Raw genomic sequence first — 26826 nt, 5'->3', positions numbered from 1 at the left:
TGTAGGAGAGCCACCCTTGGACAGTAAGCCTCTAGCCTTAGAAGGGGGTGACTGGATAGGTAGAACCATTAGCCCAAGTGACAGGAGTGGTGAGAATCGAAGTTCTTTTTTTTCTAACACCAATCACTTTTTTTATATATCATGAAGTTGAAGCCAGGGACCAGCCTGGTGATTCTTCTCTTCCACGTAGAGTTGACAGAGGCCATTTGGTGGCATGCAGGTTGCCAAGAGGCCGATCTGGGGAGTCCAAAATGGTTTCAATAACTGCTCGGTGCCTTGGTGGCAATGGCTGGAAGGCTGGGCTCAGGTAGGATGTGCACCTGTAGGTGGCCTTTCTAGCATTGTGGTCCTGTTAGCCTTTAACATGGCAGCTCAGAGCTCCCATAGGGATTAGTCCAAGGGCTCAAGTTCTTTCTGATGACTTAAAATCTTCTCCTTTGCTTCATTCCCTCAAAGTGTGGTTTAATTAAAAATATTCTTAGAAAAAACATTTTGTTTTTAATAAGAACATGTTTACTATTATACTTCACTTTTTTTAAAGCAGTTTTATTATCTTTGGTGTTATAAAGATGATACATCCACAGTCATGAAGGAGATGCAAGCAATATATAAAATTACAAGAAATGAAGTAAAAATAATCTGAAATCCTACCACTGTTAATTGTTTGGGGCTGTGGTAAACATCTTTTTAGACACCTGTGTATATGTACACATATATATACATATATTTTGTATACACACACATATATGACTTTTATAAATGCAACATTGATATAAATGCCACTGTATAACTTAGGGATGAAGAGGTCAGATAGAATATATGTTCATTCTCTATATTGGTCAAATAAACAACCAAGTAATGGACAGTTCTTTAGTTTTCTGCTGCACTAACATAGGTTAACAGGAGCATACCCTACTCATTGATAAGGCCAGGTAGCTATCAGTCAAGGTTTTGTGTTCTACTGCAGAAACCCAAAAAAGAGAGGGTGAGGAAAAGAAAAAAAAGAAGGAAGGAAGTAAAGGCGGGGGGAGGAAGGAAGAGTAGCTTAAATAAATGAGGATTTCAGTTTTTTTCTAGTTGCAAGAAATATAGAAATAGAAAATCTAGAGCTGGCCAGTGGCTCCATGATGTAATCAGGACCCAAGCTTCCTGTGTTTTTCCAATCAACCATCCTAGCATGCTCATCACCTTGAGGTCCCAAGATGGCCACTCTACCTCCCAATGTTGTGTCCTTGTTCCAGATAGGAAGAAGAGGAGAATCAAAGGGGAAAGGGTAAAAATGTTCAACCCAGCTAAATCTGTCCTCCTTTTAAGGGTTTTCCTGGAAGTCCTACCTAATAATTTCCATTTACATCTCAGAAGTGGGTAACACGATTGACATTTTTTGCAAGGAACACTGGAAAATACAGGTGTTTTGTTTTGTTTTTATGGCTTGTATGTAAGAGGAGAACATACATTGGGTAGGTAACTCTCTCTGCCAGAGTAATTAATATGGGGTATTTTTTATATATGTAGGTGTATGTATATGTATGCATTCCCAAGAAACTTGATCTGAGAGGAAAAGATAAAATGAGTAAAACATTCATATAGATAGAGAAGTCTGAATCTACAAGAGACTGATTTTAGAATAAAGTCTATGAGAATTCTCAATGAAAAGAGAATTTCTTCATTTTCAATTCAAGTTAACAAATATCTAAGATGTGAAGGGAAAAAAAAAGAAAGCAACCCAGGATGGATAGAAATAGCCCTGCCCTTGTGGATCTCAGCCTAGTGACACAGACATTTAAACAAATAATTTTCATACAATGTAAAAATATCCCTATAGCACTGAGAAATGCATAAAGAACTGTGGGAGGGGTGGGAGGAGGGATTCGGGAAGGAACAAATGTAGAGAAATCTACATGTGCTCTAGGCTTAACAGATAAATAAAAGTACGGCAAGAGGATGAAATAAGGGAAAGACTTTTCAGAGCAAAGGAGCAGGAAAATGGAATGTGTATCAGGTGCTGACTGGTCCCTTTAAAACATTGTGCAAGAGGTGCATGTATAGCCCAGATTTCTCAGAGTTTGGTCGATGAGTCATATGCATCACAAGTATGATACTCAAACCCTACTGATTCTAATTCAGTTAAATCAGTGTTTCTGAACAAGCTTTTCGGAATTCTTATGCACACCAGAGTTTGAGGACCTCAGGTCTAGCCTGATAGACGAAAAACGGAAGAGCATTCTGTCAATACCTTCTTGCATTCCTGTCTTTTACCAGTCTTACTATATTTCTACAGAAATTTCTGCAGAAATATAGTCTAACTATATTTATGAGTTATGTTGATTTTTGACTCCTTTCAGACACTCCTCTTGGACAATCCCTCACTGAGGTCCTGGCTCTGACCCTATCCCACAGAGTCAACTCAGGCAGAAAAATACAAAGATGTTGAAACTCTGGCTCTGAGATTTTAGCCATTTTGTGTGTGTGTGAAAAACTCCTTTGGTAATCTAGAGAGGCTACAGACTTCACTTCTAAAAATAATGCTTTTAAAGGCATAAAAGAAAATACATAAAACAAAGTAAGCCAATCATATTGAAACAGAGTTCTCAACATATTGAAAAAAGAAAATAAATGTGCACTACAGTAGTACCTCCTTATCAGCAGTTTTGCTTTCTATGGTTTCAGTTACCCACGGTCAACCACAGTCCAAAAATATTAAATGGAAAATTCCAGAAATAATTTATAAGTTTTCATTCTGAGTTGCACAATGAAATCTCATGCTGTCCTGCTCTATCCCCTCTGGGATGTGAATCATTCCTTTGTCCACTGTATCCACTACCCAGGGGTTAGTCACTTAGCAGCTTTCTCAGTTATCAGATCGTATGGCTGTGCTTGTGTTCAAGTAACACTTCTTTTACTTAATAATGGCCCCAAAGCCATAAAGTGCTTCTTTTAAGTGAAAAGGTGAAATTTTACGACCTAATAAGCAAAGAAAAAACATCCTATGCTGAGGTTGCTAAGATCTGCTTGTAAGAACAAATCTTCAGTTTGCAAAATTGTGAAGAAGGAAAAGGAATTCATGCTAGTTTTACCTCACGAACTGCTGTTGCACCTCAAATACATAGGTATAGGAGAAAACATGGTATCTATCGGGTTAGGTACTATCTGTGGTTTTAGGCATCCACTAGGGGTCTTGGAACGTATCCCTGATGGATAAGGGGAGACTACTGTACTATTATGTGTTCCGTCCTTAATGCCCCAAATAACAAGTACATATACATAAATTATAGGCAGAGATACATTAATGTGAAGGCTGTTGTCGCTTAGCTTGAATAAGAGCATTAAGGGTATTCTTTGACAAAGCAACATGTATATCACATCAAGGATGAAAGCATATGTATTTTTTTCCCTCCAAGTTTATGGACCTCCTCAAATCATATGGGTCTCTGTGGACTCCACATTTACCAAAGGTTGTTCACTATTTTGGAAAATTCTGTCACCAATAGCAAGGCCATTCAAGGAATTTGAGTCTCAAATAATAACACACCTGTACCTTGTAAGTATCATATTTATGGTGATTCTATGTATGGACATGCATATGTGGGTGTGTGTATACATATTTAGGCTTTTTATTAAAATGTCAAATACAAAGTAAAATATAAAATAAGTGGTAAATAAGATAAATGATAAAATGTAAAAATACTGATAATATTCAGTTGAATATTATCTTACTTTTCTTAAATCCAAACTTAAACATTATAAGTAGGTGTAATCATGTGACTACTTCTTTACGTCTTCTAATGTGGTCATGTTCAAGCATTTATTTACATAGCAAAATGTACACTATTTTTTACAACTTACTTTCCTTTTGCTAATGTATTATATACAGTTATGGTATTGATTGCTTAGAAATTTTCTACATTAAGTTATATATTATATAGTTATTAATTTTACACTGTTGTATTATCTATGTATTTTATTTAGTTGAAGTGATGAAAGGCACTATAAAATATTCGCTATAAAAAGATGTGTCTGAGGCAGCTCGGTGGCGTAGTGGTTAAGTTTGCACGCTCTGTTTTGGCGGCCTGAGGTTTGCAGGCTCTGATCCTGGGCACAGACCTAGACCTGCTTGTCAAGCCACTCGGTGGTGGGATCCCACATAAAATAGAGGAAGATTGGCACAGATGTTAGCTCAGGGCCAATCTTCCTTACAAAAATAAAAATTAAAAAAAAGATGCGTCTGGGTCTGAAATGGTTAGGAACCATTTGATCCAGTCCAAAATTTTCATAAACCTTCACTAAAAGAGCTATTGAAGTACATGCTTCATTCCACAAGAAGAAAAGTGAGCCCAGAGGGAAAGTATAGGATATGAGAAGCAACAAGGAGCACAGAAATAGCTAAAAAGATGTTGGTAAATATAAATAACTGAGTCTAAATTAATACACAATACATATTTTTATGTTCAATTGAGAAATACATTAAAACTTTAGATATAACAAAAACAGCAACAAAACGGGACAACTGAGAAAACAAGGGAGTTGTATACACTAAAGAGTAAAGTAGGCCAAAATCAGTATTGTGCTTAGCAAGAGGATAGAAATAAAATTTAAATAAATAAATAAATCCATTAAAAGAACAGAAAAATAATCTATAAAATCTAAGCCAGCAGAGAAAGTTATGAGACACATGGAAAACTTTATTTAATCCATTAGAAAGTAGAGTGGGGAGAGAAAGCAAAGAAAAACATAATAAAAAGAAAATACAACTAAGAGTATAGAAATATGTCTAAATAGATAAGGAATCACAATAAATATAAAAAAACTAAACTCACCTATGAAACCACGAGATTATGAGAATGGATGAAAAATAAAGTCTGTGCTGCCTGTAAGTGACACATCTAAAACATAACTGCACAGAAAGACTAAAAATAAAGGGATAAAAAATGATATATGCTAAATCAGACAAATAGAAAAAATAAAAATAGCAAAAATAAAATTAGCCCAAGTAAAATTTAAGGCAAAAATAATTGATAAGATAAAGAGAGACCTTGAATAATACTAAGAAAGAATGATTCACCAAGAACATACACCAATCTTCAACATGTATGTACTTAAAAGCATAACCCCAAAATATATAAAGCAATATCTAACTGAATTTCAAGAAGAAATGGACAAACTGACAATCTCAGTAGAAGATTTTAAACTGAGAGTCAAACTCAAAATGATTAATAAGAATACTGAAGAGTTGAACAATGAGATTGACAAATTTGATCCAATAAATATGAATAGACTTTCACACCAAATAGAGACAATACATTCTTTTCAAATGCACATTTTTAAAAAATGACCACATATTATGTCACCAAGGAGAGTTCAACAACTCTGAAGAACAGCTATTATATAAAATGTTCTCTGCCCAGGATTAAAAATAAAAAAGCTTAGAATTCAAGAATAAAATGTGAATTTAAATTGTTTTGGAAAGAAAAAAATGTACTACTAAATACTTATATGGATTATGGAGAAAACCATAATAGAAATTAAAACACTTGTAGAACTGAATGGCAATGAGAACACTTACACATAAGGCCTTCGGGAAGTACTCGTTGAATGAGTAACTAGCATCCAGGGCTTTTGACGGTCAGGCTGATGGCTTTGAATTGTCATTATGAGGAATACCAAAATGAAGTATTTAAAAAACAATATATAAAAATAAAGGGCCAGGGAAACTGTAAATAAAGATAATAATTTTCAAACTGTCAGGCTAAGACTTTAAAAGATATTTTAGAGTATTTATAGAAGAATCTTTTTCAGATTTCCCTATAAATGCTCTTATTCCTACTACCTATGTGACAAATGGGCCAGGGAGAGATCTGATTTATAAAACAAGCAAACAAACAAAAACTCCAGGGTGAAATGGTAAGGGAGCTTTCATTAAGAACACCAGCATTCATTAGCTTACCTATCTGATGGAAAACCAAGACTTTACAGAATATATAGAGTACCTCCCAAACCTATCAGCTGTGAATTTAATGAGCTTAACTCAAGTCTTCAATAAAGCACAAGTTGATGGAAGAGAGAAATATTTCTTATTTTGCTTTGAATTTATTTCAATTACTCTCTTGTTAAAGAGGAAAAAAAATTACTTGAAAGAGTAAAATTAACTGGAAATTCAATCAAATGTTTCATATCCTTTTCCTGAATAAGCGTATCCACCCTCTTGTAAAGTGACAATTTTTAACATCAGGTATCATTTATAGGTCTTTGCCTGCATCTTTTTGTGTACTGTTCAATGGAAAATTACTGGAATAATCTTTACAATTCTAGTCTAGAAAAATTTCTCCTATAGTATACAAATGTCATTATTAAGAATAGTTTAAGCAGAGATTTTAAGGATAATCGACTCAGTTCTTTCCTTTGTGTTACCTTTGCACTGTAGAGACAAACTGTATGCAAAAAGATAAACAAATACTGTCTTCCATTATAAATCCTCAGATACTTTTTAATTCATTATTTTATTCTTTCTTCTTATAGACAAAATGTTTGCTTCCTTATGATCAGGCCTTTAATGGAAAAAAAGTCATTAGATTTGCCTTTTCTTCACACCAGGTAGGTTACTTTTTTTAATTCCTTTTTCCCAAATAAGGTATTGGATTTGAAAGAAAGGTACTAACTAATTTGAAATCCTCTGAGATCCAGTGGAGTTAAAGCCCTGGTTATAATAGACAATCTACATTCAAAGCACAGGTGGTCCCCAAGTTGCAAATGGGTTATATTCCGAAAGTTAATTTGAAAGTCTGCTGTTTGGAACTTGCAAAGGCATTTTGCCATGGAAACAAAGTTATAAATGACAGTTGAATTTCCAGGCTAGCCCACAAAAGTCTATCTAACCCATAATGTGTCTGAATCCAATTGCTTCAAGGAGAGCTTTGTAACAGAACATAATAGTCCACTGACAGGCTGATTGGAGGCCCGCTTTGTTGGTATCTCTCAATTTAGTGTTGTTGGCTTGTCATTTTAATTTATTCGTTTTATCCCCTAAAGATGTATTAGTTAAATAATAATACCATTCTATAAAAAGCACTTAATTCATTTCTCATGGTCATGTAGATTATTTTAGGACTTTATCTTAAAGCAAAGAATAAATAAGTATTCTTTTTTTTCTCTGTGATAAAAATCAGTTTCTTTCTTTAAGAAATTTTTTGCTTGATGTCTGTTTTTTTGCTTCTCCTGAAATTTATGCAAAGCTAAAATTCCTTTTCTAATCACTCGGTTTGATGGCGGTAGGTTTTTCTCTTGCTTTGTTTTAATTTCTCTTGTTTTGTTTTAAAACGTTGGTTATTTAAAAAGCCTTTGATAACAACAGTGGCTTGACAAATATCAGTGATAAAGTCCATTAATCAACAATACCAGCTAGCTTTTCACTTCTGTCATTTCACTTCTCTGAACCCTGATTAAAAATAAGTGATTCCTAAATTCCTCATGTCCCAACCAAGGTCCTTCTTAATCCAGCCCCAACCTACTTTTCCCACCCTTTATCTCCATACCCTCCATCACAAACTTTTGCATTGGCTTCTTTCTTACCCCCAGGCACCCTTGGCATTTTCCCAATCTCATGCCTTTGTTAGCTATCATTCACATTAGAGTGCTCTCCTCTGACCATTCTATTTGAAGCCTATTCTTCAAGGTTCACCTCAAATTTCACCCCTTCTAAACTAACATGGATAACGGAAAGAATGTGTTACAGTCACGCCGACCGAGGTATGAATCCCAGCTCTACCACTTTCTTAGTTGTATGTATGTGGACATATGTTTAGCCTCTCAGAACTAACATTTCTCATCCATATCATGGGACTAATAGTACTTTGGTCACAGCGTTGAAGATTGAATAAAAGAAGTTAAATTTAAAAAGCACAATGCCCGTATTTAATCATCCCATAGCAACTCATTGCTCGCCTTTCTGAACCCCTGTAGCAAATTGTTTCTGAGCTGTTCATTTTAAACGATCGCTCTCTGAACGTCTTGTTGCATGAGTAGAGTTTGTCTCCCTAACCAGGTATTTTTAATCTATCTAGTTAAAATCTATCCATGAAAGTCCAGGCAGGAAATCAGAAACCATGCTAGGTATTTCAAACTGAGAGATGTAATTCAAGGAAGTAGTTTTACATACATATTGAAAAACGGAAAGGGCAAATAGGGAACACTGGAGGAAGTAGCTAACACCTGCTGGGCTTTGGGGGAAGGTGGGGAGGAAAAAACCTAGTTGCTTGGAGGAAGAGGGTCCTCATATAGCTAGTACTCAGGTCTCTGAGGGAGGTGTCATAAGCCTAGTACTTACAAGGGCCACAGTTGGCTAGTCCTGTTAGCCATGAAGGGATGTGGCACAGCTAATGCTAAATATGCCAAAAGACATTCAGGCTATTTTGTAGCTGTTATTCTTTGACAGGAACTGCAAATAGGAAGCATTCCTGTCTCTACTTCACCTGCCTTCCAATTGCTCTCTAGTTACAACAGCCTCCATTGGCTGATCCTAACAGGAAGACAGCCAGTAAGGGAGTATGGGAAATGTAGTTTCCAGACCTAGCCCTAGCATCCCAGAGCAGAGTATTAAAGGGTAGACTTGGAGCTGAGAGCAAAAGATAAATAATTAGCACAAAAAGTAAATTTGTTAAGGTTAAGGCATTTGTTCTTTGTACAGAGCCTTCAATATAAAAAGTATTTTCTAAATATTCTTGATTGATTCTCTCCTTTGCAATGGGCCCTCTCTGAAGCAAATTTGGATTACCAATTTAAATTAGATTCTTACAAGAAAGGAATTTGTTCTTATTCTATGTTGAATAAGATGTCTAGTGTAATATCTATGTTCAATAGAGACCGTTATGAAGAAAACTAATATAGTAAATCATTTCATTAATATCCAAGTCCCGCATCAGAAGTACTTAATTGTTTTTGTAGCTGGGGTCACAGCCTGAGCTTAAACTGCTTTTTTCCCTAGGATTTGAGCTGGTAGAGTAGGCCTATTTAAAGAGGAGGGGAAAGAAACTCATCTTAAGTGAAGAGAGATATGAAAAGTTTGCTTCGAGGTAAATTGCCCAGTGTTAGAGGGAAAGGCTTAGTGGAACATGTTGTCTATTCCATGAATTCATGCCTAAGTCCCAGAGCTCGAAACAAATTATGTAATTATATGCTTTGCAGTGATGTACACAGGAGTTTTGGAGCTGAAGACAAGAGCAACAGGAGATGGTGCTCATGGAAAACTGTAACTTGGTACAGGTATGGGTGCCCTTCAAATCAGGGGTTGTTAGTCTCAGCACAGACAGCACTGCAGTGGGGAGCTTTGTTCACACTGGAAACAATGGGAGCCAGAAAAGCCTCAATGAGCCAGAGGAGGAAAGGAGGAAGATGGTGAATGTCATGGAGTTGCTCAGAGGATTCATTCTTGGAGTGCACCTGTGCAAATCCCTGAAGATTCTTAGAACCATCTGGAGGAAATTTGTTTGTGGATGGGAGAAGAGTATGAGACCACTCTTTAACAATTCTACCAAGATCCTATTTTTACAGTTAGTCTGCCATAACTTGGGAAAATGGACTACATTTAAATTTCCAATGTTTTAAGTCATTAGCTTCTCTAATTTGAAGCTGAGTATTTATTTGGTAAATTCACTTTTCATTATTTTTTAAATAAGAGTCTCTTTATTTTACTTTTTTTCTTTTTTTTTTTGGTAAGGAAGACTGTCACTGAGCTAACATCTGTGCCAATCTTCCTCCATTTTTGTACGTGGGATGCCACCACAGCATGGCTTGATGAGCAGTGTGTAGGTCCGCACCTGGGATCCAAACCCCCAAACCCCAAGCAACTGAAGCAGAGTGTGCAAACTTAACTACTATGCTAAGAGGCTGGCCCCCTATTTTACTTTCTTTTAGTGATGGTAATTACTATTAGTAATTAATTTTAGCTTTTGTCTTTTGAACATAATAGTACTGAGCTTACATCCTATACGTACAGTTTAAAAAGAAAATAAGATCGAAGGTCAGATGTGCCTTGATGTTTAAAATTTTTATAAATAAAAATTTGAAATAAGAAAGTCAGTTCCTGACTCAATTAAATTTTATTTTCATTTTTTCCAATTAAAATTTCATTGTTATCTTGATAAAGCATTGCTCTGGTTTTGAAATTTGCTTTTTCGGAAAAAAAAAAAAAAAGCAGGTAGTCGGGAACAGTTTTTTCAAATCCCAAGTCATCTTCAGCCACATTATCCTTACAGATGCCTATCTTCTTTTTCTGTCTTTAAAATTGATTCATATGTCATCTGGTTATGCTAGATAATGATCGTGCTGTGTTCAACCCCAGGGCTGCTATCAGAGCCTCCTAAAGCTGTACAAAACATCAAAGAGCTGTTGACAGTCTAGAAGACACATATAAAAACCTTATTTTTTCAACCCAGAGAAAATCCTTATAATCTGTCTTTAGCTGTATAGCTGCTTCAGGTCAGGAACCTATTCAGCAAGTCCTGGTCAGTAACCAGATAAGACTTTCCCCTTTTGGAAGTAACATTGTCTTCAGTGGCATTGCTTTGAAACCATATCATTAACATTGACAAATTTGGACTATTAGGATTATTATTGAGTGATTAAGGAATTCCTTGGTCTTTCCTAATTGGTTTCTCAATAAAGAAGAAACAATATAAAAGACTTGAACCATAGATGAGCGGTTTTCTTGAACAATTGAGTCAATCCTAGTTTAACTCCATGTCACAGAGAGAAAACCCATCTTATTTGTGAAAGTTGACTACTGTGTGAGCTGGTCTAAGATGCTCAATGTACAGGCCATGGACTACCCTCATCAGGATCTCTTGGAGTGCTCATAAAATGCAGATTACTGAGTCCAAACCTTGGTGTGGGGGACCCATGGTAGAATGTCTATATCTTAAACAAGCACCCCAGTTGATTTTTATTCATGCTAAAGTTTAGGAACTACTTTTCTAAGACAAAGTTACTCTTTAGCAAATAACTTAAATGTATGTTTTTGATTTTGAAAAGAAATCTAAGGCTTCCAAGGCTATTCTGAATAAAAATGAGGACAGAAAACAAACAGCCATATTTCCCTGAGTAAAAAAAAAATTAACAAGAATTTGGGAATTGTCCCTAGGTAGCTTTAAAGGGAGGTGGTTTTAGGAGGTCTCAGAAATTTAGAAAAATGTGGAGAAGGTTCTTGTTAGAGTGAGTGTCCATAGCAACATAATGGCAGGGTAGGGTCTGAGGAGAATGATGGCCAGTGAGAAATTCCCTGTAGTAGGAATGGCCAACATCCAATATCAAGATGCTTCCTACTTTGTGCTGTTTCCTTTGCTTTTAGGAAAGGAGTAAAGTATGGCTGGGGAAGCACAATGAGGAATGGATATTGCAAGAGGGTCAAGAATTTGGAGCAAGAGTTAACTCTGGCCAAGTCCTTTCCAAAGTATCTTTGTAAATATGGAGGAAGGTTCTGGACTTCCCTACCCTCACTAGGGCACAAATAGCCAAGACATCCTAATCATATTGTTATCATTTATTTATTGAGGATCAGGCATGTACCAGGCATATTCATGCACTATGCCACTTAATCCTGCAAAGTAGATATTTATCTTTAGTTTACAGGTGAGGAACTGAGGCTCCAAAGGATAACATGCCCAAGATAAATCAATCAATCAGTAATAGAGCTGAGATTCAAGCCGAGATTTACCTGACTCCAGTCTGTCTCTACTCCCCCACATTATTTCACACTCTTTCTCACAGACAAACAAAAGCTTCCAGCTGCTTTAACTGATGTACCTCCAGGTCAACTGCTTTCACCTCCCTTTCCTCTTCCAGACTTGCACCAGTTCCCCATCCAAAGAGAAGAGCAGGGGCAATAATGTTTTCTCTGGCACTGTTCAGAGTTAGGATCTCCAATGTTGTACAGAAAATTCAGTCAGCACAATTCTCCCACCTCAATCTGTTGTCCCATCTCTCTTCCTCAACAAACTTTTTTTCCAAACTTAAAAGACAAGTCTCCACTTGTTGTTTGACGTCATCTCCTTCTTTCTGTTCAACCCACTGTTTCTTGTCAAGAACTGTGAAAGGTCCAAGATTTTATGCTCCTTGCAAGCTAATAACTTAGCCTGCTACAGATTCCTGGATGCTGGCAGAAAACCTGAGTCTTCCAGGTCAAAGGACTCTTTCACACATGGCACAGCAAGCAGCACCAGCTTACTGTTTATGGCGGTTCCCCTGTCTCACAAGTCTCACCTAGGGCAACCATGGAGTGGCCAGGGTGATGCAGCACATGCAATGGGTTCGTGTCATAGCTGAGGAACCCCAAGCTTAGGAAACACCCAATTTTTTATAATGGGCGGCAAGCAAACCTGCTCAACCTTTGTTACAGAAGAAGACATTATCATATTGGATGGTAAACACATGCACCCTTTACTCCGGTAGGAGACACTATTTCTATCTTCCAAGGCTGTTTGCTATATAAACGTCCTGGAAAAGATGGATAGTCTAGAACAAAAGCTGCTAGTGACTCTGCTCACAAGATGATAGTTCCATGGAGAATTATCTCCCAACATATTCCTGTATCTCTTCTCAGTAAGCAGACAGAAGACTGCTCTCTCAAAAGTGATCAGTAATCTTCTAACTGTGTGATTCAACAGCCTTCTAGAATTCTGGAAGGGACCTCAAAGAACATTCAATCATTCCAGAAATATTTATTGGGCACCTAATACATGCCAGGCACTATGTAAGCAAAAATAGGCACAGTTCTTCTCCCCAAGAAGAGAGCAACAGACATATACCTAGTATTTACACATACCAAATTTTACAAGCTGTGCTAAGTCATAGAGGGAAAGGAACATGGTGGTAGGAGAGCCGACATCAATAAGGGGCTTGAAGTTGTCTGGGAAGTCAGAAATGTTTTCCCTTACTGGGACAAATAAGAGAAAAGATGGTTAAAAGGGAGAGGAAGGGCATATCCAGAGAACCTGTGGCTGTTGAGATCACAGCACATTTGAGAAACTAAAAGAAAGCCAGGAAGTCTTCCACAGAGGAAGCCAGGGGAGAGTGGTATGAGATGAGATACCAGAAAAGGCAAGACCTCACACGGCCTGGTAGGCCATCTTACGAATTCTAGTCTTATCTTAGAGCAATGAGAACCTGTTTAAGGGCTTCGCGTGAGAAGTGACATAGTCTTCTTTGTTTTTAGAAAGATCATTTTGGTTGGAAAGAGGAAAACGAATGGAAGGACTCAGATTGTATGCAATGAGATCAGATTAGACTGATGTCAACTGGGAAGAGGTGGACCAATCTGAGAGATTCTGGAGATAAAATTGCCATGACTTGGTGCTGCAATGAATATGGAGCATGAGGGTGAGGGAAATACCAGGGATGACTACTACATGTTTGATTTGAACAACTGGATAGATGAGGGGAAAGGAAAACAAGAAGAGTTTATGAACTCACTTGGACTAAACTTTGTAACTTTGAGACATTAAGTGAACATGTCAATGAAGCAGTTGGTATCAGATTTGGAATTTGGGGGAAGAGTCTGGGCCAGAGACACATATGCAGAAATCATCATCATATAGAGGATAACTAAAGCCTTTGGTGTGGGTGATGATGTTTAGGCCAAGAGATTATAATGAAAACAGAAAAATAACATAAACTGAATTGTGAGGTACTCCTGTATTTAACAGCTAGGGAGAGGAGAAGGAATTTGCCAAGAAATTAGAGAAGCAATACCCAGAAACGTAGGAAAAAAGCCAAGCGAATATAGTGCCAAAGGAAGAAGAAATATTCAAGGAAATAACTGGTCAAAGTGGTGAGTATCGTTGAGAGCTCAAGAAAGATGAGGATTGAAAATGACCCTCATTCTACTGATAAGAAAAATGAAGCACTGAGAAGTGACGTGTTCAAAGCTGACGTAAATTCTTGTCCCTCTCTGGATTCCCAGAGAATTCATACTGGTGCCCATGCTAGGGTTATTTATGTGTGTGATTCATTCTCTCCACAGGACATAAATCCCTAAGTCCTCACTTGACTCAACCTTAAAGCACTGCGTATTGTTGAAGACAATCTCTAGATCTACTTCACTGATATTCTTGAATTATGTCTTAGTCTCCTTCAAAATAGTTGTTCTTCTTTGTGCCTACACATATAGGTATGCCCCAAACATATGTTTTAAAATATAATTTTTTAAAAATGCCATTTCTTGGGCCTCCCCCCACCCACAAAGTTGAAATCTTGAGGAGCTGATTACAAGATTGTCTTTTTTAAAAGCTCCCAAGTAGGAAGCTCTGGAAACGACTAGCTTAGAGTCAGGATTGGAAACCACTAGCTTAGTCTTGGACCAAACAGACGTGGGGCAGCAATATGGAGAAGCCACTCAGCTCATCCACACTCTGATAAATCCTCACAGTTTAAAAGAATATACAGTTATTCTGCAATTATTCAGAAATCAGCTTTCCAGCAATTTTGTCTGGAAGAGGGCAAAATTTGGAAGTCAAGAAAAGGAAACACCTCTCGCAGGGAAAGAACTTTTCATAGTGACCAGCAATGAAAATATCTTGATATAGAGTAACTATCCTATTTACTGATGGGAAGAAAAGGAATCTCTCATTAGCTGGCTGTAGATATAAACATCTGATCAATCATCACCTGAAGCCATAGAGAAAAGCAGTTAAGAAAGAAGAAAAGAGTAAAAAATAAACAGTAAAGTAGAAAGGATGAGAGGAAGGATCAGAGTGGATAAAGAGGCCGATGAGATGAGAAGCAGTGACAGATATGAGAAAAGGTGATGAGAACATTCCAAAGAGAAAAAAAATAGCACCAAAGTAGGGATCTTATATGCCTCAGCAAGCCCCTGGGACTTTAGCGTATGGCCAAGGTATTGCATTTGATGGTCAGTCATCAACAAAGGATTTCATTAACCATTGCATTCTTTAAGAAAGTAGGGAATAAGTACATTTTAAAAGGATTTCTGTAAACAGATTAAAATAAAAATACTGTTATTTTAAAAGGCAGCACAGTTAATAAACTGAAAGCCAGGTCATGGAGCCTGGTTACATCCACCATGGTTTTTGAAGGAACATGGGGTTGGACTCAAGAACGACCCGTCCCAAGAACTGGCCTCTTCCCAAGCTTGCCAGTGGGAACTGAAAAGTCAGCAGCCCAGGCTAGCCCTCAGGCGTTGCAGCGCCCCCAACTGCAGGAGGTTCGGGAAAGCGCGGCTGCTTTCATCTGTAAGTCTTCGTGCCGTTGTACAAACTAAGGTAATGGGCTTCCACGCGATTTGACTGGGGGAGAGATCAAGAAACGAACCCCCACGTTTTCCACTGAAGTAATATCTAAACATTTTTGCTTGCTATCGAGGTCCCGAGCTCGAAGTGTCTGGGATTGTAAACATCCAAGCCCACTTCGCTTGGCTTCCTCTTCCTTGGGGGGAGTGTCTTTAAAAGCACCTGCCGGCGTTAAAGTCTTGTGCTTTCGGAAAGAGGTCGAGCCGGTGCGTCTCGGGAGGAACCTTTTACAATTTAGACAGAATTGTGTGAGTGGCCTTAGAAACGTCCATTAACTCCACATTTCCCCAGCGCCGCTCGCCGCCGGGCCGCGGCGGATGCTGCGACCAGCCAGGCGCCGCCGGGCCTCGAGAGAGCGCCTAGAGCCCCGGGAGGCGGCGGGCGCCGCGAGTGCGGCGAGAGGGCGCTTGGGCTCCACGGGCCGGGGGTCTCGGCAGGCTGCTCGGCGCTCCCGGGAAAGGCGCGCGGGGCAGCGGGCGCGGGCGCGGGGCGGGCGCGCGGGGTCCGGGCCGGCGGGGGCGCCGTCGGCGAGGCTCGCGCAGCCGCACTGGGCGCGCCGATTCGGGGCTCCTCCTCCCGGCTCCGTAGTAAGCATGGCGGCGGCGGCGTTCGTGGTCCCTCGGGTGAAACAGAAAGCGGGAGCTACGCGGAGAGGGAGCGAAGAGCGGGGCTGAGGCGGCGCCGTCACTGCCGGGAAACCTCCCCAACAGCCAGTGCGCCGGCGGCCGCGGAGGCCCCGAGAGCTGGCTCTGCCGTTGAGGGAGAGCGCGAACGCTCAGGAACCCGAAGAGGCGCCCGGGAAGCCGCCTTCCTCCGCCTCAGAGCGGCGTGACTCGGAGGTGAGAGCGCGGGCGCTCCCTTCGGGAAAGGCGGGGAGACCGAGCCGTGCCCGTCCCTCCCGCCCCGGAGCGGGCGCCACGGAGACCGTTAGGCTGGGGCTGAGGGGCCGGGGCGCCGAGCGAGGCTCGGGCCCGTCGGGGGGCCGGCCCACCCCGTCGTGCGGGCGCGCCGCGGGCAGCGGGGCCGGGGACGGACCCGACCACTTGCCGTCACCTGCGGGGCCCGAGTGCCCGCGGGAGGCGCTGGCGGGGACGCGGCGGCGCGGGGGCGCAGGCGGCCCTCCCTCCGCCCCTGGACCCGCGGCGAGCAGCGCCGCTCGGGGAGGCTCGGGGGTCGATCGCGGAGGCGGCCGGAGAGGAGCGCCGAGCGCCGCCGCACCTTCGGCTTGGGCGCCCTGCAGCCGCCGAACTTGACCGCTTTTCTGGAGAGAGTTTTCCCCGCTCCTCTGGGGGTTAAAACCTCGAAAACCCGCCCTGGTGTGTTTGCTCGCCTTTGGCCGGTGCCCGTCCCTGGCCGGCCCTCTCCGCGGCAGCCACCTGTTCCGTCGGGAGGCTGCCTCCAGGCTGCGGTCCTCGCCCTCCTTCACAGCCTGGATTTTTGAACTTTTGACACAGTGGTGGAAGGACGTCACGCGTTAGGTAAAGGAAAACGAGCAAATTTAGTCCGAAAATCGCGGGCAGAGCGGCGGCTGTTTTCATTACTGTCGTTAATCGTCCTTTTATTAAACTGTTAGCGTTAAAAGCCTTGGGATATCTTTGGGGGGGGGGGGGCGGTAATTTTTGCTGGGGCGTAGGACTCTATTTGCTTTTGTGAAATTTTACCTAAGTTCCTGTGGACACATTTGTGTCTGAGCATCTATTAACTAAGAATAGCAGGCGAAACAGATTTCTTTCTTTCTTTCTTTCTTTTAACAGTATAATTCTCCTGTGTGTTCACCATGGACTTTTAAAACTGAGCAGCATAATGATTTTGCTTCTTACTGTGGTCTGTGTTTTCAGTTCTTGAAGCCAAAGTTGGTGTGTGTTTTTCTGCATTATAAGAAGGAAATAACAAAAGTTGAGCTGTTACTGTAATATTTTATCACCATGCTATTACTAGCACCAGGGCTAAGCATATGCCACTCCGGAGTTGGAGCCATATGTTAGGCAGAAACGAATTGAGTTTTGTGGCTATGATCTGGTATTTGCATAAATATTTAGTTTTTGTGCGTTTGCTAAGTCTGTAATTCTTGCCACGGTGGAAGTTTTGTTTAAATCACCTAAAAATATCCAAGAGAGATGAGTCCCGGCCTTTTTGATATTTTCTTGGTTGAATTGATTTTTCTCAACTAATAAGATAAAGTGCCCACTGAGACAGATGGTGGACTTAACAGAAAACAGTAATAAAAAGGATTTTTAACATATTTTTTATAACATAGAACCTAGAATTTTGCTTTTAGCCCACTGATAATTCTTGTCATCACTAATAACACCAGTTAGGGGGAAGAAGGGATGATGACTTAACCGGAAAATACCTTGCTAAAATTTTTATAAATAATTTTATATTTAAAAATTTCAGCACTAGCATGGTACATTTTACTATATTTTTTTCTTTCCCTTCATAGATCGTCTCTCAGTTTTCTTGGAAAAATTTTTTACCCCAGGCTGGTTGCCCATAAGCCACCTGTATGCTTCTGAGTTAGCTGCCCCTTTTTCCCTTTTGTCTGAATCCTCAAAATCATTAAATGTTCAGGAAAAATAAACTTCTGGTTAACACTGGCCTCAGTCAAACATAATTATAAGGGTAATTTGCTTCTTCGAGTTTAATGACATGCATTTGAAAACACAGGTTCTAGGATTCTCTTTTGATGTCATCTGTGTCATCACTTCCCCTGTTCACGTGAGTAATTGAGAGCTGATTTATTTTACCATGTATTTAATAATTACTTTTTAATTGTGAAATTTCCGTAGTATAACATTAAGCATAATTTATTACTAATTAAGAAAAAATTTCTCCCTCTGTCCAGCCAGGCATAGGTCAGGACTGAGTATAAAACCTAGGAAAAAAAGAAGGGCTGCACAGTTAATATTTTCATTGTGTTTTGTAGCTTAACTTAGGTAAAGAGCATTTTATTTATAATTTGTCCATTTTTAGTTTAAACTCCTGGGTAATTATGCTTGTTTTAAAACATTTGTGTATATTTTTTCTGTTCATACATGCAAGGCTTGTGCACTTTATATTTTACCTATGTTTTTAAAATACAATTTGATGAACTAACCTAAAGAGGTTTTTTTAGATCTTCTTGGTGCATTTTTCTTTGAAAATGAGTCTCGATGTTGTCTTTGAGAGTGATGTAGGGATATGCACATGATTTTGAATTTTATTAACCAGGTAATCAAAAGATAAAGGATTGTTTTTTTCCTAGCAATCCCAGCAGACTTCAAATAAATTCACTATTGTAAATCCAAAGATTTAGAAAACTGTATGTGTCTATGCCATTGTGTCTTTTAGTGCTTCAGTTTATCACATTGAAAAAAAAGGGGGGCCCCCTATGCATGTCAATGTCAAGAGCTGCTTGTTAAAAGGAAGTTAATGGCCAATAGTGTTGAAAGGCAAATTTTTTTTTTCACATGTATTGTGAGCTTTTATCATTTTCTTAGTATTTTGGTCTCTTTTTATTTCAGAATATTATTCAGTGGTCTCTTTTTATCTCTTGATCTTTATCTCTCTTTTCTCCTACTCTTAGAGTTTTGCTTGTCTTTAGCATACACTTTGTAAGTTTGCAGTGTAGCCTATGGATGTCATCCTTTATATTTCCAGTCACTTTCCACCCATTACCAGTCCTCAGACTCTTTTTTCTCCAAGATAGGTGCACTTGGGAGATGACATGTGCTCAGAGGATGATGAGCTATTGGGGATACAAAAGTAACTTGATGTGTTTTCTTCCTTCAAGTAGTTTACAAACTAGTTGGAGTTACGAGACAACACATAGGAAATTACTAGCAAAAATATAAGATGGCATTATTAAATGGTGTGGCAAGGACTGTAATTTAAAGGAAAGTGAGGCCACTGTGGGCTAGAACCATCCCAGAAGGCATTTGAAGGAAGTCAGACTTGAAGCTTAGCAAGGAGTTAGATAGCAAAAGGAAAGACGTTCCAAAGAAAAGATGGACAGCCAGAGCTGGAAGTAGTAGTAAGGAGACCAGTCTGAGAGCATCCAAGGACGAGTATCAGGAGGAAAAAAGAAAGAAGGTTGGGTAGAGATTTTTGGCTGAGTCCCAGGGCATGGTCAAAAGTGGAAAAGGCATGGCTGGACACGACAGTTTGGCTGTATCATTATGAACCCATCACTGAAAGAACTATACATCTACTTTAACATATTAGTAGCTTAACCTTTATGTATAAGGGACAGCTTATATGTCTTATATTTGTTTATTATAGCTTAGATCAGGGATCGGCAGACTTTTTCTGTCAAGTGCTAGATAGTAAATATTTTAGGCCTCATGGGCCACTTACAGCCTCTGTTGAGTATTCTTTTTTTTTTTCCCCACAATCTTTGAAAAATGTAAAAACCATTCTTAGCTCAAGTGCCAAACAAAAACAAGCCAGCTGTGGGCTGGATTTGGCCAGCAGGCCTAGTTTGCTGACTCTTGGCTAATAATTGGCTAGGTAATTGTCCATATAGCACATAATGTGAGGCGCCTTAAGTCATTTGTCTACTGGTTGTTTGTGTGTTTTGTTATGACTATCATTTATATTTTTTCCATATGTTATAGTAAAAATAAAGAAAATATGCAGAAATATCTACGATTGCAATTGTTATTTTGTGGCCAAACTTCTAGCAACAGCCTAGACTAGCTCTCAGAACTAGGAAGTGAAAGAAGAAAAGCCTTTGGGCCAGGCCTTAGAGCCGTGAAAATAGCTACACCGTGGCTTGCTTTAGAATTTATATAAGGTTAAGTATATCAACTGCCTGTTCTGGTTTTACATATTTTAAACTACAACTGGCACTTTAGAAACCTTTGCTAGGATGCTGTTGGCCTATAAGTGACAACAGGGGAGCAGGCAGTAGGAAACCTTATTTTTAAAAGTAGTCTAGGGTGAGTTAGTGAAGAGACATGCCATTTGGCATCCCTCAGAAACTCCAAGAAGAGTCATTGTGTTATAGAACAGTCTAATAATTAATGTTTACCTTGATGAGCTTAAGTCATCAAGAAAAGGTTATATGTTGTGCAGATTAAGGCAGAGAAGAAAGACTTAGAAATCTCCTTCAAAATATTTCCATTAAGATTCTTTAAAGGTAAGTTATGGCGATTTAAAGGATAAGTATCGGTTATTTTGAAAATTCATTTACATGAAATAGCTCTTTGAAGTTTCTAAATTTATAGCTGTGTGTTTCTAAGGCAGTTCTGTTTTCTTCAGTACACTGCATTTCACTTGCCATTGTGAAGTGAATAGTGGTGCCTAGGTTATGGTTGCATAAATCAATTGGCTAGGGTTACTCTCTATTTTGTGTCATCAAGAGAGCAAGCATATAGCATAAGAGCATTCTTTCATTCAGCGGACATTAGTAAGTATCTTCTGCGTATCAGGGGTAGTACTAGGTGCTGGGAAAATGTAAAGATGTGTAAGATGGAGAGCTACGTGGATAAAATCAGTGGCGTTTCTTTTTCTCCTCTTAAAACCGTAAAAACCAAACAAACAAAACCCGAAAACTTAAGTTAACTTTTGGAATTTATTTATACTAGCATTTTCCATACTTCGTAAAATGAATATACTATCTGAAGTTTTAAGGCAGTACAAACCTTTTGAACTACATTTCAGCCTTCACAAATTCTTTCTTAATAAAAATTTGGCTTTTTAAATTTTGCTTTAAGGAGAAATTAACAGTTCACTGTCCCACCCCCCTTTTGTCAGTGCTTGAACCAGCTTCATCATTCCCGTTGTTTCCGTTTCCTAGACAGGAGATAAAAACCTTGGATCCTAGATCCAGCTTCACCCTTATTAGCCATATCATCTCAGGTTCGTTTTTTCAATCTTAGGTTCCCAATTCTAAAATGGAGAATAATGTATATATCCTGTTTTCCCCACAGAAGTATTGTGAGTACCCAGAGATGTTGGAAGTAATGAAAACATTAAAGTATCATATAAGTGCTTACATTAATACTACTGTATTGCAAGCAGTGCAGCCTTTGTTTAGTAAGACCAGAGATTATGAGTTCAAGTTTTATCTTCCAAAGTTCTGTAAATATAGTATGCTTCCAGTAAACATTTAGTTTACTCAGAAGTTTTAACTGCTTTCCTGGCAGAGAGAATGCATATGAAAGCTTTCTTTTCATTCTTCTTAATCTTTCAGTGCACTTCATATCCAATGTCTCTGTTCCTTTTTGCAAGGGAATACTGATCTTCCAAGCAGCTTCGGCTGTTCTTTCCAAAATGGGGTGAAAATAAGCAAAAGTGAATTCCTTATGGTTTTCGTTTTTTCAAGTGGAAGACTATTTCTGTATCTATAGTAATAACATCCACTTGTTGAACTCTCATTGCATGTTAGGCCTTGTACTTGGATATTTTTTTAAATCCTATACAGACCTGCCAGGTATGTGGTGGTACTCTCATTTTACAGATGAAACTATTACTTGTTATGGACTTCTGTATCTCTCTTCCTCCCTCACTTCTTGAGATCTCTTATGTGATAGTTGTTAGAAATACAAAGTAAGTATGATGTGTACTTTGAAATAAACCTTGGTGTAAGTTACCTGAATTTGATAAATTTAATTGTTTATATTAATTAGTCGCAATCAGAAATGTCTGATAGGTACTGTTTTCTGTTTTCCTTCTTCAGAATCCACATTTTAATATATATTTGAACAGAATAATTTTAAAAATTTAAGTGATTGCGTCACTAGCCAATTCCCCAGTGAAGGGGGAAAAAAATCTTCCTACTTCTCTGAGGGTTCTAAACAGATGTTTAAGTACATTTTAAAGCACAGTTAAGACTTTTCCGTAAAAAGTAATTATATGCTTTCTTTTGCAGAAATAGATGTTATATACAGCAACTACTTTTGTTTAGATCCAGCTTGAAGGAGTAGTCATTTTCATTTACTTAAAGTCAGTTTTTCTAAAGATTTGCTTAAATAAAAAAGAAAAGGGAAAACATAATTTATGATTTGTGATTTCGTTGTGTTTACATTTTCTAGATTTTTTTGGTTTGCTTCAGACACCCATTCTCAATTATAGTTTTGTGCTGAAGGCTTGATTTTTTTCTGTGTAATATTTTCATTTGCAATATATACATTTTTTCCTTAACATTTTGGTTAATAGTTTATGAAGTACCTTTTTGTTTTTTCCATATTAGGACCAGCTATTTCTGATACTTCCGATCAGTAGGTGAATCACTGTTACTCAAATGCCATAATATGCTAGCAAGTTTATTTTTTTATCTGTTACTTGAACCTCACTAAAACTGCCCCATTGTGTGTGATAGAGTAGCCTTTGGGTAAAATGTAGGGACAGCTGTCCCTCTAATCCATCTTTCAGGCTGCTTCCAGGCTAATATTTCAAAAACAAGAATTTGTTCAAATCATTGCTCAATTTTAGAAATTAAAATTACACCGTAATTCCTGCTGTATCAATCATAGTGTCTTATGTCTATTTGAGTACATACTCTGTTGATATCTTGTGACTATGTCTATTTTCCACCACCTCCCAACTTGTAGTAGAAAGAGCATCTGTTTTACATTAGGCAGATGTAAGTTTGTTTGTTGGCTTATTCCCTTACTGACTGTATATAAACATGAGCATGTTACTTTACTTCTATGAGACTTAGTTTCTTCACATTAGAAAGGGGTAATAATAGGATGTATCTCTTAAAATTGGCTATTAGGAACATTAAAAGAGAGAGTCCATTTACCATGGCAAGTAAAATGCTCTCCATAGGATATTTGTATCTAGAACTTTGACCAGCATGTCTAATCATTGTCACCCAAGTATCCTATTCTTATTTTCACCATTCATTTATTTATCTATCATTTATTAAAAACTTTAAATGTCCTAGGTACTAAGAATATGAGTGTCACAAAAATGAATATCATAATCCCTTCCTTCTAGTAATTCACACACTATTGTGAGAGATAAGGACATGTAAACAAATACGTATTTTTATGTAATTAAAGGTAAATAAAGTACCTCTTCTCTTGCCTCTTTTCACTATGTGACTCCTTCCTGTCATTTAGTACTGAATTGCCACGTGTTTCCATAATACCCTTAGAATATCGTGATTGTATGCATATCATACTGTTGCATATATATTTCATAACTTGTCTGTCTCAGCTGTTAGACTGTGAACTCCTTGAGTTTGAACAGTACTGCTGTGGTTGGCAATTTTTTTTCTATAAAGGAGCAGATAGTTAATATTTTAGGCTTTATAGCCATATGGGCTCTGTTGTGACTACTTAACTGTGCTGTAGGAGCATGAAAACAGCCATAGATAAATTATAAACATTGAGTATGACTGTGTTTGAATAAAACTTTATTTACAAAAGCAGGCAGGGGGCCAGATTTGGCCCAGAGGCCTTAGTTTGCCGACCCCTGCAATGCTTCATATGTTATGCCTGCAAATATAAGGCACTCAGTAACTAATAATTAATGTATATTAAACACTTAGGTTCTGGGTGCTGTTCCAAACAACTTTAAATGTATCAGTTTACTTAATCCGTAAAACAACAACCCACTAAGGTGGATACTGTTGTCACCGTTTTTATTTGTTTAATTAAAAAAATTTTTTTTTAAAGATTGACCGTGAGCTAACCTCTGTTGCCAGTCTTCCTCTTTTTTTTCCCCCCTCCTGAAAGCCCTAGTACATAGTTGTATATCCTAGTTGTAGGTTATTCTAGTTCTTCTCTGTGGGATGCCTCCACAGCATGGCTTGATGAGCAGTGCGTAGGTCCGCACCCAGGATCCGAACCAGCGGATCCCAGGCTGCCAAAGTGGAGCGCGCGAACTTAACTACTTGGCCACGGGGCCAGCCCCAGTTGTGACCATTTTTAAAATGAGGGAACTGAATCACAGAGATAAATGAGATGCCCAAGATCATACAAGTAGTTAGTGAAAGACTTGGGGTTGAGGGGCTGGCCCGGTGGCGCAGCAGTTGAGTGCGCACATTCTGCTTCAGTGGCCCAGGGTTCACCGGTTCGGATCCCGGGTATGGACATGGTACTACTTGTCAAGCTATGCTGTGGTAGGCATCCCACATATAAAGTAGAGGAAGACGGGCATGGATGTTAGCTTAGGGCCAGTCTTCCTCAGCAAAAAGAGGAGGATTGGCGGCAGATGTTAGTTCAGGGCTGATCTTCCTCAAAAAAAAAAAAAAAAAAAAAAAAAAAGACTTGGGGTTGAACCTAGGCATTCTGACTCCAGAACCTGGACTTTTAATGATTAAATCTTACCAGTTTTGATATGTTGAATCCTGGGAGTGTAGTATTGATTCAGTATTAGGAAACGTATTAATATAATTTGCTATATTAAGAGATTAAAGGGGAAAACTATATGGTTATCTCTTTGATGCTAAAAACAATCATTTTTTAATATTCAGTCGTCCCTGCTAACTCTTCAACAGAAATAACTTTGTTAAGGGTCTCTACCAGAAACCTATATTAAATGTCATAGTGAAATGGTAGAGGCACTTCCATTAAAAGATAGGAGCATAACATTTGTCCAAAAGTCTTATTAGCTAATATAGTAAGAAACAAGAAAAATAATTAACCTCTAAATAATGGAAGGTGGAGGAGGAATATATCACTGTTCCTATTTGCAGTTGATATGATTACCTACTTAGAAAATACAAGATTGTCAACAGAAAATGATTTGAGTCAAAAAGAGATTAGAGTAAACTAACTGGCTATAAGATAAACTTAGAAGTTTCATTAGCTTTCTTATGTACCAGTGATAACCAACTATGAAAAACAATTAAAAAAAGTAGAAGCCTAAATTATACAATAGTTAAGAAGTGTTTAAAATATGCAACAGCTATATGAAGAAAACTGCAAGAAGATTTGAATGGATAGAGGAATGCTATATTCCTGAATGTGACAACTTAATACTATAAAAACGGCAGTCCTCATCAAATGAGTCAAAAATAAAGTTAGTATAATCCTAATTAGAAATACAACAGGATTTTAAAAATGGAATTTGACAAACTGATGTTTCAGGTTTTGAAAGGGAGACACAAGAACTGTCAGGTAATTTCAAAAAGCATAACAAAGGGCAGCTTACCCATCAAAGATCAAAACGTACTGTAAAATCTCAGTTATTAAAAAAATAGCAATTTGGAGTGGGAATGGGCATGTTGATCAAAGGAACAGAATATAGAATTCAGGAGGAGCTCTGTAGATAGAAAAGAATTTATTATATGATAAACAAGTGAGTAATGGAAGAGCTAGTTTATAAATGATGTGAGATAATTGGCTGTCCAGTTGAGGTAAGGATAATTAGGTATCCACTTTGAGGTACTTTCAAAACTAAGTTCCAGATGGACTAAATATTTATAAGTAAAAAACAAAATGACACAAATTTTAGAAGTGAACTTTTTTTTTTCTTGGTGAGGAAGATTTGCCCTGAGCTAACGCCTGTGCCAGTCTTCCTCTACTTTGTATGTGGGATCCCTCCGCAGCATGGCTGATGAGCGGAGTAGGTCTGCACCCAGGATCCGAACCTACGAACTCTGGGCTGCTGAAGTGGAGTGTGTGGAACTTTAACCACTTAGCCACTGGGCTGGCCCTTAGAAGAAGTGAATTTTTAAAAAAATTTTAGGGTAGAGAAGACCTTTTCAAGTGAGACATCAAACTTAGATGCCATTAAAAAAGGCAAGCAACAGACTGGGATAAAATATTTGACATATAATAGAGAAAGTTAATATTCAGAGTATACAAGGTGTGCCTACAAATCAGTATGAAAAAGAATCTGGTGGAAAATGAGGAAGAATGTAAGTAGGAATTTTAAAGAAGTAGAAGTATGGATAGCCTATAAAGTTTTGAAGAGATACTCAACCATATCAGTAATCTGAGAAATTCAAAACATCAGTGAGAATATGATTTTTAAAAACTTTGCTAATAAAATTAGCAAAAATTGGAAAACTTTAATATTAGTAAGTATCAAATTGGAAGATAGGCCCTCATAAAGTACTGAACAGAGTATAAACAGCTTCATCTTTTTAGGAGAAAAGTTTGGCAGTATCTGTCAATTTTAAAAGTGCATACTTTTGAACCAGAAGTCTCATTTCTGTATCACCTGCAATACAGAAATGCTATCATAGATTCATAGAGAATATTACTTGGTTATTCCCCACAGAGGGGGAATTGTGTAAAGAAAAATGGAAGGAATTTTTGTGTTTATCATTAGAATAGATAAAGCATGGTATGCCCTTACAGTAGGATATTAGGCAGCCATGAAAAAGAATGAAATAGATAATAGATGTACTTATTTAGGAAAATCTTAAGGTGTTTTACGTGAAAAAGCAAGACACTGACCAGTACATGCGGTTTCATTTATGTAACAGCCACTCCCAGAAAACCTCATACACAGGTAAGTACAGAGAAAAAGTCTGAAAGGGTACATTCCACAGTGAGTAACTGTAGAAATAGGAGTTGGATTTGGGAATAGGAGCAAGAGTTAAAAATAAAGATTGTATGTGTGTTTTTAAGTATAAAATATACAACTT

At 38.4% G+C, this 26826-nt stretch overlaps 1 protein-coding gene across 4 annotated transcripts in view; it reads left to right on the top strand.

The window, feature by feature from the left end:
- The first annotated feature begins 15202 nt into the window (after window positions 1–15202).
- The window catches only part of FNDC3A (fibronectin type III domain containing 3A), a 201173-nt gene continuing 189549 nt past the window's right edge, over window positions 15203–26826 (top strand). The window contains exon 1 of one of the 4 annotated variants that reach the window (XM_070239704.1): window positions 15203–15266. The gene's annotated coding sequence lies outside the window, so the exon portion shown is untranslated. Of the gene's footprint in view, window positions 15267–15842; window positions 16133–16631; window positions 16772–26826 lie in introns of those variants that run through there. The other 3 variants (XM_023621583.2, XM_070239705.1, XM_070239703.1) reach the window with 3 other exon arrangements.

Source organism: Equus caballus, chromosome 17 (assembly GCF_041296265.1).
Source record: "Equus caballus isolate H_3958 breed thoroughbred chromosome 17, TB-T2T, whole genome shotgun sequence".
Taxonomy (NCBI): Eukaryota; Metazoa; Chordata; class Mammalia; order Perissodactyla; family Equidae; genus Equus; species Equus caballus.
The sequence above is the reverse complement of the archived record's forward strand: the minus strand, read 5'-3'. Positions and strand labels throughout refer to the sequence as shown.